The 16,326-nt window shown below is 44.2% G+C and overlaps 1 protein-coding gene and 1 long non-coding RNA gene across 2 annotated transcripts in view; both read right to left on the bottom strand.

Moving 5' to 3' along the window:
* Nucleotides 1–16,326, bottom strand: part of SPG21 (SPG21 abhydrolase domain containing, maspardin) — an 82,258-nt gene that overhangs the window by 6,155 nt on the left and 59,777 nt on the right. The gene's annotated exons all lie outside the window — the stretch shown is intronic.
* The window catches only part of LOC117203168 (uncharacterized), a 44,282-nt gene that overhangs the window by 234 nt on the left and 27,722 nt on the right, over nucleotides 1–16,326 (bottom strand). Inside the window, exons 11-13 of the long non-coding RNA XR_007475508.1 lie at nucleotides 12,485–13,042; nucleotides 2,897–3,145; nucleotides 138–762 (exon numbers count right to left, since the gene is read on the bottom strand). This is a non-coding gene — a long non-coding RNA (uncharacterized LOC117203168). The remainder of the gene's footprint in view (nucleotides 1–137; nucleotides 763–2,896; nucleotides 3,146–12,484; nucleotides 13,043–16,326) is intronic.

Here is a 16,326-nt window from a genome sequence, read left to right as displayed (position 1 = left end):
AACCATAACCCTAACCCTTCCTGTAACCCTTATCGTAACACGTACCCTAATCCTAACCCATACACTAATACTAACCGGTACCCTAACACCCTAAGCCTAACCCGTTGTCATACCCTAACCTGTACCCTAAATCATACCCGTTCTCTAACACTAACCCTAATGTTAACCCTTACCCTAACTCGTATCCTAATCGTAACTAGTACACTAACACTAACCCATACCATAATACATACCCTAACCTTAAACTGTTGTCGTATGCTAACCTGTACCTTAAACCATACCCGTTCCCTAACTGTAACCCTAATCCTGACCCTTAACCGTAACACTTAACCCTAACCCTTGCCCTAACCCGTACACTAACACTAACCCGTAACCTAAAATGCAACGTAACCCTAACCCATTGTCGTACCCTAAACTGTACCCTAAACCATACCCATTCCCTAAGCCTAATCCTAACTCTAACCCTTACCCTAACCTGTAACATAAACCTAACCTGTACACTAACCCGTACCCTAACCCATACCCTAACCCTAAACAGCTGTCGTAACCTAACCTGTAACCTAAACCGTACCCGTTCCGTAACCCTAACCATAACCCTTACTCTAATCCTTACCGCAACCTGTACCCTAATACTAATTCATACACTAACATGTACCCTAATAGTACCCTAAACCTAACACGTTGTTGTACCCTAACCTGTACCCTAAACCAAGCCTGATCCCTAACCCTAGCTGTTACTCTAATTCGTAACCTAATACTAACCTGTACACTAACAGTAACCCGTACCCTAACACATACCCTAACCCTAAGCTGTTGTCGTACACTAACCTGTACCTAAACCTCACCCGTTCCCTAACCCTTACTCTAACCCATAACCTAATACTAACCTGTGCACTAACACCCATATCCTTACCCGAACCATACCCTAATCCTAACCCATACACTAACACTAATCTGTACCTAATAAGTACCCTAAGCTTAACCCGTTCTCTTACCCTAACCCGTACCTAAACCGTACCCGATCCCTAACCCTTATCCATGCACTAATCCTAATCTGTACACCAAAACTAACCCGTACCTCTAACACATACCCTAATCCTAACCCATGTCCTACACTAATCTGTATCCTAAACTCTACCCATTTCTTAATCCTAACCATAACCCTTACCCTTACCCTTACCCAAACTGTACCCTAATCCTAACCCGTACACTAACACTAACCCATATCCTAATACGTACCCTAACCCATTTTTGTACCCTAAGCCTATCCTAACCCTAACCTGTTGTCGTACCATAACCTGTACCCTGAACAATACCCATTCCCTAACACTAACCCTAACTCTTATCCTAACTTGTATCCTAGTCGTAACCAGTACACTAACACTAACCCATACCCTAAACTGTTGTACCCTAATCTGTACCTTAAACCATACCCATTCCCTAACCGTAACCCTAACTCTAACCCTTACCTTAACCCTAACCCATACCCTAAAACGTACCCTAATCCTAACCCATTGTCGTACCCTAAACTGTACCCTACACCATTACCCGTTCCCTAACCCTAATTCTAACTCTTACCCTAACATGTAACATAATCCTAACCCGTACACTAACACGTACCCTAACCCATTCTCGTACCCCTAACCCTAATCCTTACCCCAACCCGTACCCTAATACTAATTCGTACACTAACAGTAACCCGTAACCTAACACTACCCTAACCCTAATCCTCATCCTAACCCGTACCCTAATCCTAAACTGTACACTAACACTTACCCGTACTCTAACTCATACCCTAACTCTAATCCGTTTTCATACCCTAAACTGTACTCGTTTCCTAATCTTATACCTAATCCTAACTCTAACCCTTACCCTAATCCATACACTAACACGTAAGTTAACCCGTACCCTAACTCTAACCCGTTTTTGTACCCTAACCGGTACTCTAAATAAACCTGACAAGTTCCCTAACCCTAACCTTAACCCTAACCCATACCCTAAACCGTACCCATTCCCTAACCCTAAACGTTATCCTAACCCTTACTCGTACCCTAAATCTAACCCATACACTAACACTAACCTGTACCTAACACATACCCTAACACTAACACGTTGTCGTACCCTAAAGTGTACCGTAAACCATACCCGTTCCCTAACCCTTGCCCTAATCCGTACCCTAATCCTAATCTGTACACTAACCCATACCCTAACATGTACCCTAATCCTAACCCGTTGTCGTACCCTAAACCATATCTGTTCCCTACCCTAAACCTAACCTTTACTGTAACCCATACACTAACCCGTACCCTAATTCTAACCCGCAAACTAACCCATACCCTAACCCATACCCTAACCTGTATCCTAATCCTAACCAATATACTAATACTACCCCATACCCTAACACGTACCCTAGCCCAAATCCCTTGTTGTACCCTAAACTGTACACTAAACCGTACCTGTTCCCTAATCCTAACCATAACCCTAAACCTTACGCTAACCCATACACTAACACTAATCTGTACCCTAACACGTACCCTAAGCCTGACCTGTTGTCGTACCCTAAACTGTACCCTAAAGCTTACCCATACCCTAACTCTAACCCTTACCCTAACTGGTACCCTAATCCTTACACTAACCCATACCCTAACAAGTACTCTAAGCCTAACTCGTTGTCATACCCTAACCTGTACCCTAAACCTTACCTGTTCCTTAACCCTAAACCTAACCAAAAACCTTTACCCTCTTACCCAAACCATACCCTAATTCTAATCTGTACACTAACCCGTACTTTAACCCTAACCCGTCATCATACCCTAACCTGTACCCTAATCCATACCCGTTCCCTAACTGTAACCCTAAACCTAACCCTTACCCTGATCCATAAACTAATCCTAACCTGTACACTAACAGTATCCCATACCCTAACATGTACCCTAACCTTAACCCATTGTCATACCCTTACCTGTACACTAAACCATATCCGTTCCCTAACCATAATCCTTAACCTACCATACCCTAATCCTAACCCGTACACTAACACGTACCCTAAACTTAACCTGTTGTCCTACTCTGACCTGTACCCTAAACCACACCTGTTTCCTAACCCTAACTCTAACCTTAACTTTTATCCTAACTCTTACCCTAACTGTACCCTAACCTAACCAGTACACTAACACTAATCCATACCCTAAGACGTACTCTAAGCCTAACCTTTTGTTATACCCTAACCTATACGCTAAGCCATACCCATTCCCTAGCCCTAACCCTTACCCTAATCCTTACCCTAACCGTACCCTAACCCGTACACTAACACTAATCCATACTGTGACACATACCCTAAGCCTAACCTGCTGCAGTACCCTAAACTGTAACCGTACCCAACGCTAACCCTAACCCTTACCGTAACCCACACCATAATCCTAAACCGTAAACTAAAACTAACCCATACCCTAACATGTACCCTAACCCTAAACCGTTGTACCCTAACCTGTACCCTAAACCATACCCGTTCCCTAACCCTAACCCTATCTGTACCCTAATCCTAACCCATACAGTAACACTAATCCATACCCTAAGCCTAACCTGTTGTCGTACATAACCTGTAGCCTAAACCATACCCATTCCCTAACCCTAACGCTAACCCTTACCCTAACCAGTACCCTAATCCTAATGCATATGCTAATACAAACCCTTACCCTAACACGTGCCCTAACCAAAACCCATTGTACCCCAAACTGTACCCTAAACCGTACATTAAACCTTACGGTAACCCGTATCGTCATCCTAACCTGTACACTAACACTAACGAACACCCTAACACGTACGCTAACCCTAACCCATTGTCATACCCTAACCTGCACCCTAAACTGTACCCGTTCCGTAACCCTAACCCTAAACCTTACCCTAACCTAACCCGTACCCTAATCCCAATCCATACACTAACAATAACCCGTACCCTAACCCTAATCCATTGTCGTAGCCTAACGTGTACCTTAAACCATACTCGTTCCCTAACACTAACCCTATTCCTAATCCTTACTCTAACCCTTACCCTAATCAGCACCCTAATCCCAATCTGTACACTAACACCCGTAACTTAACACGTACCCTAACTCTAACCCGTTTTTGTACCCTAACCAGTACCCTAAATCTTACCAGTTCCCTAATCCTAACCTTAACCCTAACGCTTACCCTAACACTTATCCTAATCCTAACCCGTACCCTAACACTAACCCTTACACTAACATGTACCCTAACCCGTTGTTGTACCCTAACCTATACTGTAAACCATACCAGTTCTCTAACCCTAAACCTAACCAAAACTCTTACCCTAACCCTTACCCAATCCGTACCCTAATCCTAACACATACACTATACTAATCGGTACCCATAACATACCCTAAGCCTAACCTGTTGTACCCTAGCTTGTACCCTAAACCCTAGCCTTTCCCTAATCCTAACCCTAACCCTTAACCTAACCCTTACCAGAAGCCTTACCCTAACCCGTACGCTAACCCTAACCCGTACCTTAACACTAACTCGTACCCTAACATGTATCCTAACCATAACACGTTGTTGTTCCCTAATCTTTTCTCTAAACTGTACTCGTTCCCTAAGCCGTACCCTAATCGTAACCCATATGCTAACACTAACCCATTCCCTAACACGTACCGTAATCCTAACCCGTTGTCGTACCCTAACCTGTACCCTAAACAGTACCTGTTCCCTAACGCTAACCCTAACCCTAGCCTTATCCTAAACCTTACCCCAAACCGTACCTTAATACTAATTCATACACTAACACGTACCCTAACACATACCCTAAACCTCTTGTTGTAGTACCCTAACCTGTACCCTAAACCGTGCCCATTCCCTAACCCGTACCCGAACCCTTACCCTAACCCATACCCTAATGCTAACCCGTACACTAACACCCATACCCTAGCACGTACCCTAACACTAACCCGCTGTCATACACTGAACTGTACCTGTGCCCTAACCCTTACCCTAACACGTACCCTAACACGTACCATAACTATAACCCATTGTCATATCCTATCCTGTACCCTAAAACGTATACATTCTCTAACCCTAATACCCTAACCCTTACCCTAACCCATACAATAATCCTAACCCGTACACTAATACTAACCTGTAACTTAACACGTATCCTAACTCTAACCCGTTTTCATACCCTAACCGGTAACATAAACCTTACCCGTTCCCTAACCTTAACCCTAATCCTAACCCTTACCCTAACCAGACCCTAATCCTCACCTGTACACTAACACTGATCTGTACCCTAACACGTACCCTAAACCTAACCTGTTGTACCCTAAATTGTACCTGTTCCCTAACCCGAACCCTTACTCTTACCCTAATCTGTACCGTAATCCTAAGCTATACACTAACACTAACCCATACCCTAACACGTACCCTAATCCTAACCCATTGTGGTACCCTAACCTGTACCCTAATTCATACCCATTCCCTAACACTAACCCGGACCCAAACCCTAAACCTTACTCTAACCCTTTCCCTAATGTATACCCCAATTCTAACCCATACACTAACATGAACCCATACCCTAACATGTACCCTAACCCTAACCTGTTGTCATACTCTATCCTGTACCCTAAAACATACCCGTTCCCCAACCCTAACCCTTACCATTACCCATACCAATATCCTAACCTGTACCATAACTGTACCCTAACATGTTGTCACACCCTAACCTGTACCCTAAACTGTACCTGTTCTGTAACTCTAACCCTAACACTCACCCTTACCCCAACCGTCACCCTAACCCATACCCTAATCCTAACCCATACACTAACAATAACCTGTACCCTAAGCCGTACGCTAACACTAACCTGTACCACAACATGTACCCTAACCTGTTGTCGTACACTAAACTGTACCATAAACCGTATCAGTTCCCTAACCCTAACAATAACCCTTACCCGAACCGTACCCTAATCCGAAGCTGTACCCTAACGCTAATCCGTACCCAATCCCTAACCCTAACCCTAATCCTTACCCTAAGTCTTACCCTAACTTGTACACCAAAACTAACCCGTACCCTAACCCGTTATCGTACCCTAACCTGTACCCTAAACCGTACCCGTTCCCTAAGCCTAATCCAAACCCTTACCCTAACTTGTACGCTAATCCTAACCCATACACTACCACATACCCTAACATGTACCCAAAATCTAATCCTTTGTCATACCCTAACCTGTATCCTAAGCCGTACTCATTCTCTAACCCTAATCCTAACTGTTAATCTAAACATAACCCTTACCCTAACCCGTATCCTAATCCGTAAACTAAAAACCCATACCCTAACACATACTGTAACCCTAACCCGTTGTCATACCCTAACCTGTACCTGAAACCATACCCGTTCCCTATCCCTAACCGTTACCCTAACTCGTACCCTAATCCTAACCCATACGCTAACACTAATCCGTACCCTAAAATGTACCCTAACCTGTTGTCATACCCTAAACTGTAACCTAAACAGTACCCGATTCCTCACCCTAACCCTTACCCTAACTGTACACTAATCCTAAACCGTACACTAACACGTAACCTAACCTTAACCTGTTGTCGTGCCCTAACCTGTACCCTAAACCGTACCCATTCCGTAACCCAAACCCTAACCCTCACCCTTAACCTAACCCTTACCCTAACCCATGCCCTAATCCTAAACCGTACACTAACACTACCTTGTACCATAACACACACCCTAAGCCTAACCCGCTGTCAATACGCTAACCTGTACCCTAAACTGTACCTGTTCTCTAACCCTTACCCTAACATGTACCATAACCCATTGTACCCCAAACTGTACACTAACAGTAACCCATACCCTAACATGTACACTAACCCGTTGTCATATCCTAACCTGCACCCTAAACTGTACCATTCCCTAACCCTAACCCTAAAGCTAATCCTTAACCTAATCAGTACCCTAATCCTACTCCATACACTAACCCTAACCCTAACACATACCCTAAGCCTAATCCATTGTACCCTAACCTGTATCCTAAACAGTACCCGTTCCCTAAAACTAGCCCTAACTCTAACCCTTACCCTAACTTTACCCTAATCTTAAGACGTACCCTAACCCTAACACGTTGTTGTACCCTTACCTGTACCCAAACTGTACCCATTCCCTAGCCCTAACCCTTACACTAACCATTTCCCTAATACTAAACTGTACACTAAGACTAATCTGTACCCTAACACGTACCCTAACCCTAACACGTTGTCATACCCTTACCTGTATCCAAACCGTACCCATTCCCTAGCCCTAACCCGAACCCTAACACTAATCCTTACCCTAACCTGTACCCTAAACCTAACCAGTTGTCGTACACTAACCTGTACCCTAAACGGTAGCCATTCCCTAACCCTTACCCGAACCGTACACTAATCCTAACCCGTACACTAACACTAATCTGTACCCTAACACGTACCCTAAGCCTAACCCATTGTCGCACCCTAACCTGTACCTTAACCGTACCCATACCCTAGCCCTTAACCTAAACCTTATCCTAACCCATACTCTAATCCTAGTTCATAAACTAAAACTAACCCATACCCTAACCCATTGTTATAACTTAACCTTTACCCTAAACCATACCCATTCCCTAAACTTAACCATTACCCTATCTCTTGCCCTAACTGTACCCTAACCTAACCTGTGCACTAACACTAATCCGTACCCTAACATGTACCCTAAGCCTAACCCTTTGTCGTACCCTAACCCGTATCCATTCCCTAACCCTAACCCGTACCCTAATCCTAGCCGTACACTAACAGTAACCCTTTCCCTAACACATACCCTAACCCTACTCCCTTGTTATACCGTAAACTGCACTCTAAACCGTATCTGCTCCCTAGCCTGAACCTTAATCCTAAAACTAATCCTTACTCTAACACTTACCCTAACTGGTACTCTAACCTAAACTGTACATTAACCCATATCTTAACACGTACCCTAACTCAAACCCATTTTCATACCCTAACCTGTACACTAAACCGTACCCGTTCCCTATCCATAATCCTAACCCTTACCCTATCCCATAACCTAATCCTAAATCGTACACTAACACTAACCTGTACCCTAACCCTAACACGTTGTCATACCCTAGCCTGTACCCTGAACCATACCCGTTCCCTAACCCGTACCCTAATCCTAACCTGTACCTTAACACTAACACATTACCTAACACGTACCCTAACCCTAAACCATTGTCATACCCTAATCTGTACTTTAAAGCATACCTGTTTCCTATCCCTAACCCTTACCCTAACCTGTACCCTAATCCTAACCTGTACGCTAAAACTAACTCTTACCCTAATACATACCCTAACCCTAATCCGTTGTCATACCCTAACCTGCACCCTAAAGCATACCCGTTCCCTAACCCGAACACTAACCCTAATCCTTACCTTAGCACGTACCCTAACCCTAAACCGTTTTCGTACCCTAACCTGTACCCGAAACCGTACTGTTGCCTACCCATAAATCTAACCCTTACCCCAACCCGTACCCTAAACTGTACAGTAACACTAATACGTACCCTAACCGTTGTCAGAACCTTACCTGTACCCTAAACCGTACCCGTTCCCTAGCCATAACTCTAACAATAACCCTTACCCTAAACTTACTCCTATCTTAACACATACACTAACACTAATCCATACCCTAACCCAAACCCATTGTCATACCCTTTACCCTAAACCATTCGTGTACCCTAGCCCTAACCTTAATCCTTAACTGTACCCTAAGCCTAACCCGTACAGTAACACTAACCGGTACCCTAACACGTACCCTAACCCGAACCCTAATCGTAACCGAAACACTAAGACTAACATGTACCCTAACACGTATCTTAACCCTAAACTGCTGTCGTGCCCTAACCTGTACCCTAAAGTGTACCCATTCCCTAACCCTCACCCTAACCCGTACACTTACACTAACCTGTACCCTAACACATACCCTAAACCTAACCTGTTGTTCTACCATAATCTGTACTCTAAACTGTACCTGTTCCCCAACTCTAACCCTTACTCTTACTCTTAAACTTACTGTTACCTGCAGCAATATCCTAACCTGTACCCTAACACGTACCCTATCCCTAACCCCTTGTCATTCCCTAACCCTAAAGCTTACCCTAACCCATAACCTAATCCTAACCTGAACACTAACACTAACCAGTACCCTAATCCTAACACACTGTCATACCCTAACCTGTACCCTAAACCATACCTGTTCCGTAACCCTCACCCTTACCATAACCCTTACGCTAACATGTATCCTAATCCTAATCCACAAACTAACACTAACCTGTACTCTAACACTTACCCTAAGCCTAACCCATTGTCGTACCCTAAACTGCACCTGTTCCCTAACCCTAACCCTTATCTTAACCCGTACCCTAATCCTAACCCATACACTAAAACTAACGCGTACCCTAATCCGTTGTACCCTAACCTGTACCGTAAACCGTACCCGTTCCCGAACCCTAACACTAACCCTTACCCTAACACTTACCCTAACCCGTACCCTAAACCTAACCCATACACTAATAAACACTCACCTATACCATAACACACACCCTAACCCATTGTCCTACACTTACCTGTACCCATTCCGTAAACCTAACCCTAACCCTTACCCTAACTTTACCCTAATTCTAACCCGTACACTAACACTAATCCGTACCCTAAGCCTAACCCGTTGTCCTACCCTAACCTACACCCTAAACTGTACCTAACCCTAACACTAACCCTAATCCTTAACCTAACCCTTACACTAACCCATACCCTAATAATAAGCCGTAAACTAGAACTAACCCATACCCTAACACGTACCCTATACCTAACCCCTTGTCATTCCCTAACCCTAACCCTTACCCTAAAGCTTACCCTAACCCGTAACCTAACCCTAACCCAAACACTAACCAGTACCCTAACCCTAACACGTTGTCATAACCTAAACTGTACCCTAAACAGTACCTGATCCCTAATACTAGCCCTAACCCGTACAATGACCCTTAACCTATCCCGTACCCTAATCCTAACCCATACACTAACATTAACCCATTTCCTAAAACGTACCCTAATCCTATCCCGTTTTCGTACCCTAACCTGCACACTAAACTGTACCCATTCTCTAACCCTACCTCTAACTCTAAATCTAATCCTTATCCTAACCCTTACCCTAACTCGTACCCTAATCCTAGCCCGTAAAACACCACTAACCTGTAGCTTAACACGTACCCTAAACCATAGCAGTTCCCTAATCGTAACCCTTACCCTAATCATAACCTGTACACTAACACTAATCCATACCCTAAGACGTACCCTAAACCTAACCAGTTATCATATGCTAACCTGTACCCGTTCCCTAACACTAACCCCTTACCCTAACTCGTATCCTAATCATAACCAGTACACTAACACTGACACGTACTCTAACACATACCCTAAACTGCTGTCATACCCTAACCTGTACCTTATATAGTACCCGATCCCTATCCCTATCCCTAACCCTTATCTTAACCCTTACCCTAACTCATACCTTAATCTTAACCTGTACACCAACACTAATCTGCACCCTAACACATACCCTAAACTTAACCTGTTGTCCTACTCTAACCTGTACCCTAAACCGTACCCGCTCCATAACCCTAACCCTTACCCTAACCCTTCTCCTAACCTGTACCCTAATCCTAACCCATACACTAATGCTAACCCCATACCCTAACCCTTATCCTAAGTCGTACCTTAATCCTAACCCATACACTAACACTAACCCGCACCCTAACATGTACCCTAAACTTAACCCATTGTCCTACTCTGACCTGTACCCTAAACCATACCCGTTCCCTAACCATAATCCTTAACATACCATACCCTAATCCTAACCCGTACACTAACACTAACCCGCACCCTAACACGTACCCTAAACTTAACCCGTTGTCCTACTCTGACCTGTACCCTAAACCATACCCGTTCCCTAACTCTAACCTTAACCTTTATCCTAACTGTTACCCTAACCGTACTCTAATCAATACACTAACACTAATCCGTACCCTAAGCCTAACCCTTTGTCATACCCTAACCTATACGCTAAGCCGTACCCGTTCCCTAGCCCTAACCATAACCCTTACCCTAACCGTATCCTAATCCTAACCCGTACACTAACACTAATCCGTACCGTAACACATTCCCTAAGCCTAACCCGCTGCAGTACCCTAAACCGTACCCAACGCTAACGCTAACCCTTAATCTAACCCTTACCATAACCCACACCATAATCCTAAACAGTAAGCTAACCCTTACCCTAACACGTACCCTAACCCTAAACCGTTGTCGTACCCTAACCTGTACCCTAAACCATATCTGTTCCCTAACCCTTACCTTATCTGTACCCTAATCCTAATCCATACAATAACACTAATCCATTCCCTAACCTTACCCTAACCAGTACTCTAATCCTAACCCATATGCTAATACAAATCCTTACCCTAACACGTACCCTAACCCAAACCCATTGTACCCCAAACTGTACCCTAAACCGTACCCGTTCCTTAACCCTAACCTGAACCCTAAACCTTACGCTAACCTGTACCCTCATCCTAACCCATACACTAACACTAACGAATACCCTAACACGTACGGTAACCCTAACCTAACCTCTACCGTAATCCTAATCCGTACACTTACAATAACCCGTACCCTAACCCTACCTGTTGTCATACACTAACCTGTACCCTAAACTGCACCCATTCCCTAACCCTAACCTTAACCCTAACCCTTATTCTAACGCTTATTCTAATCCTAACCCTGACACTAACACTTACATTAACCCGTTCCCTAATCCTAACCCGTACACTACACTAATCGTTACCTATAACGTACCCTAAGCCTAACCCATTGTGGTGCCCTAACCCGTACCCTAATCCTAACCATACACTAACACGTACTCTAACACACAACCTAACCCATTGTCGTACCCTAACGTGTACCCTAAACCGTACACATTCCCTAACCCTATCCCTAATCCTAACACTAACCCTAACCCGTACCCTAATCCTAACCATAAACTAAAACTAACCCATACCTCTATACGTACCCTAACCCTAACTCATTGCCATACCCTAACTCATGCCCTAAACTATGCCCGTTCCCTAACCTTAACTCATACTCTTATCCTAACCCTTACACCAACACTAACACGTACCCTAACACATACCCTAAGCCTAACCCGTTGTCTAACCCTAACCCATACCCTCAACCGTAGCGATCCCATAACACTAACCCTTACCCTAACCCATACCCTAATTCTAACACATACCCTAACTCTAAACCATTGACGTACCCTTACCTGTACCTTAAACCTCACCCGTTCCCTGTCCCTAACCCTAACCTGTACCCTAATACTAACCTGAACACTAATAGTAACCCGTACCCTAACCTAACCCGTACCCTAATCCGTACACTAACAATAACCCACACCCAACACGTACCCTAACCCTAACCCATTCTCATACACTAACCTGTATCGTAATCTGCACCCGTTCCCTAACCCTAATCCATACCCTAATCATAACCCATACACTAACACTAACCTGTACCCTAACAAGTACCCTAATCCTAATCCGTTGTCATAGCCTAACCTGTACCTTAAACCATACTCATTCCCTAACACTAATCCTATCCCTATTCCTTACTCTAACCCTTACCCTAATCCTAATCTGTAACACTAACCCATAACTTAACAAGTACCCTAACTCTAACCTGTTTTCGTACCCTAACCAGTACCCTAAACCTTACTGGTTCCCTAACCCTAATCCTTACCCTAACGCTTATCCTAATTCTAACCCATACACTAATACTAACCCTTACACTACCATGTACCCTAACCCGTTGTTGTACCCTAACCCTAACCCATACACTATACTAATCGGTACCCATAACATACCCTAAGCCTAACCTGTTGTACCCTAACTTGTACCCTAAACTCTACCCTTTCCCTAATCCTAACACTTAACCTAACCCTTACCAGAAGCCTTACCCTAACCCGTACCCTAATCCTAACCCGTACACTAACACTAACCCATACCCTAACACATACCCTAACCCTTGTCATACCCTATCCTGTACCCTAAACCGTACCTGTACCCTAAACCGTACCCATACCCTAATCCTAACTCGTACCTTAACACTAACCTGTACCCTAACCATAACATGTTGTCGTTCCGTAACCTTTCCTCTAAACTGTACTCGTTCCCTAACCCATACCCTAATCCTAACCCATACACTAACACTAACCTGTTCCCTAACACGTACCATAATCCTAACCCATTGTCGTACCCTAACTGGTATCCTAAACCGTACCTGTTCCCTAATGCTAACCCTAAACTTACGCTAAACCTTACCCTAACATTAATCTGTACACTAACACGTACCCTAACACATACCCTAAACCTAGCTCGTTGTAGTACCCTAACCTGTAACCTAAACCATGCCCATCCCCTAACCCGTACCAGAACCCGTACCCTAACACTAACCTGCTGTCATACACTAAACTGTACCCTAAATTGCACCCGTGCCCTAACGCGTACCCTAATCCTAAACCGTATACTAACAATGACCCGTACCCTAACACATACCATAACTATAACCCATTGTCATATCCTATCCTGTACCCTAAAACGTATACATTCCCTAATCCTAACAACCTAACCCTTACCCTAACCCGTACAGTAATCCTAACCCGTACACTAACACTAACCCGTAACTTAACACATACCCTAACTCTAACCCGCTTTCATACCCTAACCGGTAACCTAAACCTTAGCCATTCCCTAACCTTAACCCTAACCCATATACTAACACTGATCCGTACCCTAACATGTACCCTAAACCTAACCTGTTGTCGTATTCTAAACTGTACCCGTTCCCTAATCTGAACGCTTACCCTAATCCGTACCATAATCCTAACCCATACACTAACACTAACCCATACCCTAACACGTACCCTAATCCTAACCCATTGTGGTACCCTAATTCATACCCGTTCCCTAATGCTAACCCGAACCCGGACCCTAAACCTTACCCTAACGTATACCCCAATCCTAACCCATACACTAACATGAATCCATACCCTAACACGTACCCTAACCTGTTGTCATACCCTATCCTGTACCCTAAAACATACCCGTTCCCCAACCCTAACCCTTACCCTTACCCATTCCAATATCCTAACCTGTACCATAACCATACCCTAACATGTTGTCATACCCTAACCTGTACCCTAAACTGTACCTGTTCTGTAACCCTAAGCCTAACACTCACCCTTACCGTCACCCTAACCCATACCCTAATCCTAACCCATACACTAACCCATACCACAACACGTACCCTAACCTGTACCCTAAACTATCAGTTCCCTAACCCTAACAATAACCCTTACCCTTACCCGAACCGTACCCTAATCCAAACCCGTACACTAACGCTAATCTGTACCCCGATAAGTACCCTAAGGCAAACCCATTACTGTACCCTAACCTGTACCTAAACCATACCCAATCCCTAACCTTTACCCTTACCCTAATCCTTACCCTAACCCATACACTATTCCTAACCTGTACACCAAAACTAACCCATAGTCTAAACCGTACCCTAACCCAAACCCTTACCCTAACTCATATGCTAATCCTAACCCATACACTAACACTACTGTGTACCCTAACACGTACCCAAAACCTAACCCTTTGTCATACCCTAACCGGTACGCTAAACCATACCCGTTCCCTAAACCTAACTCTAACCCTTACTCTTATTCTAACATATACCCTAACCCTAACCCGTACACTAACCTGTACCCTAACACGTACCCTAACCCTATCCCGTTGTCATACCCTAATCTGTACCCTAAGCCATACTTGTTCCCTAACCCTTACTCCAAACATAACCCTTACACTAACTCGTACCCTAATCTTAACCCATACCCTAAAACGTACCCTAACCTGTTGTCGTACCCTCAACTGTACCCTAAACAGTACCCGATCCCTAACCCTTACCCTAACTGTACACTAATCCTAAACCGTACACTAACATGTAATCTAACCTTAACCTGTTGTCGTGCCCTAACCTGTACCCTAAAGCGTACCTGTTCGCTAACCCTAACCTGCTGTCATACCCTAACCTGTACCCTACACTCTACCCATTCCCTAACCCTTACCCTAACCTGTATCCTAATACTAACCTGTACACTAACCCGTACCCTAAAACATACCCTAACTCTAAACCGTCATCATACCCTAAACTGTACCCTAAACAGTACCCGCTCCCTAATCCTAACCGGTACCCTAATACGTATCCTAAACCTAACCCGTGGTCGGACGCTAACCTGTACCCTAAACCGTACCCTAACACTAACCTAAACTTGACCTAACCCGTACCCTAATCCTAACCTGTACACTAATACTAACCCATATCCTAATCCGTTGTCATACCCTAACCTGTACCTTAACTGCACCTGTTCACCAAACCTAACCCTAACCCTTACCCTAACCCTTACCCTTATCTGTACCTTAATCCTAACCTGTACAGCAACACTAACCCATACCCTAACACGTACCCGATCCCTAACCCATTGTCATACCCTAACCTGTACCCTAATCCGTACCCATTCCCTAACCCTTATCCTAACCTGTACCCTAATGCTAACCCATACACTAACAGTAACCCGTACCATATCACGTATCCTAATCCTAACCTGTTGTCATACACTAACTGGTACCCTAAACTGTACCGATACCCTAACCCTAATTATAATCCTAATCCTTACTCTAAACATACCCTAATCCTAACCCGTACACTAACACTAACCTGTACCCAGACACATACTCTAATCCGTTGTTGTACTTTAAACTGTGATCTAAACCGTACATGTTCCCTAACCCTAACCCTTACGCTAACCTGTGTCCTAATCTTAACCCATACACTAACACTAACTCATACCCTAACATGTACCCTAATCCTAACCCGTTCTCGTACCCTAACCTGTACCCTAATCCATACCCGTTCCCTAACACTAAACCTAACCATGACCCTAACCCTAACCCGAAGCCTTACCCTAACTCTTATCCTAACGTATACCCCAATCCTAAGCCATACACTAACACTAACCTGTACATTAACATATACCCTAACCCGCTGTCATACCCTAACCTGTACCCTAAGCCGTACCCATTCGCTAACCCTAAACCTAACCCTAAGCCTTACCATAACCCTTAC

The sequence above is a fragment of the Orcinus orca genome, chromosome 2 (assembly GCF_937001465.1).
Source record: "Orcinus orca chromosome 2, mOrcOrc1.1, whole genome shotgun sequence".
Classification (NCBI taxonomy): Eukaryota; Metazoa; Chordata; class Mammalia; order Artiodactyla; family Delphinidae; genus Orcinus; species Orcinus orca.
The sequence above is the reverse complement of the archived record's forward strand: the minus strand, read 5'-3'. Positions and strand labels throughout refer to the sequence as shown.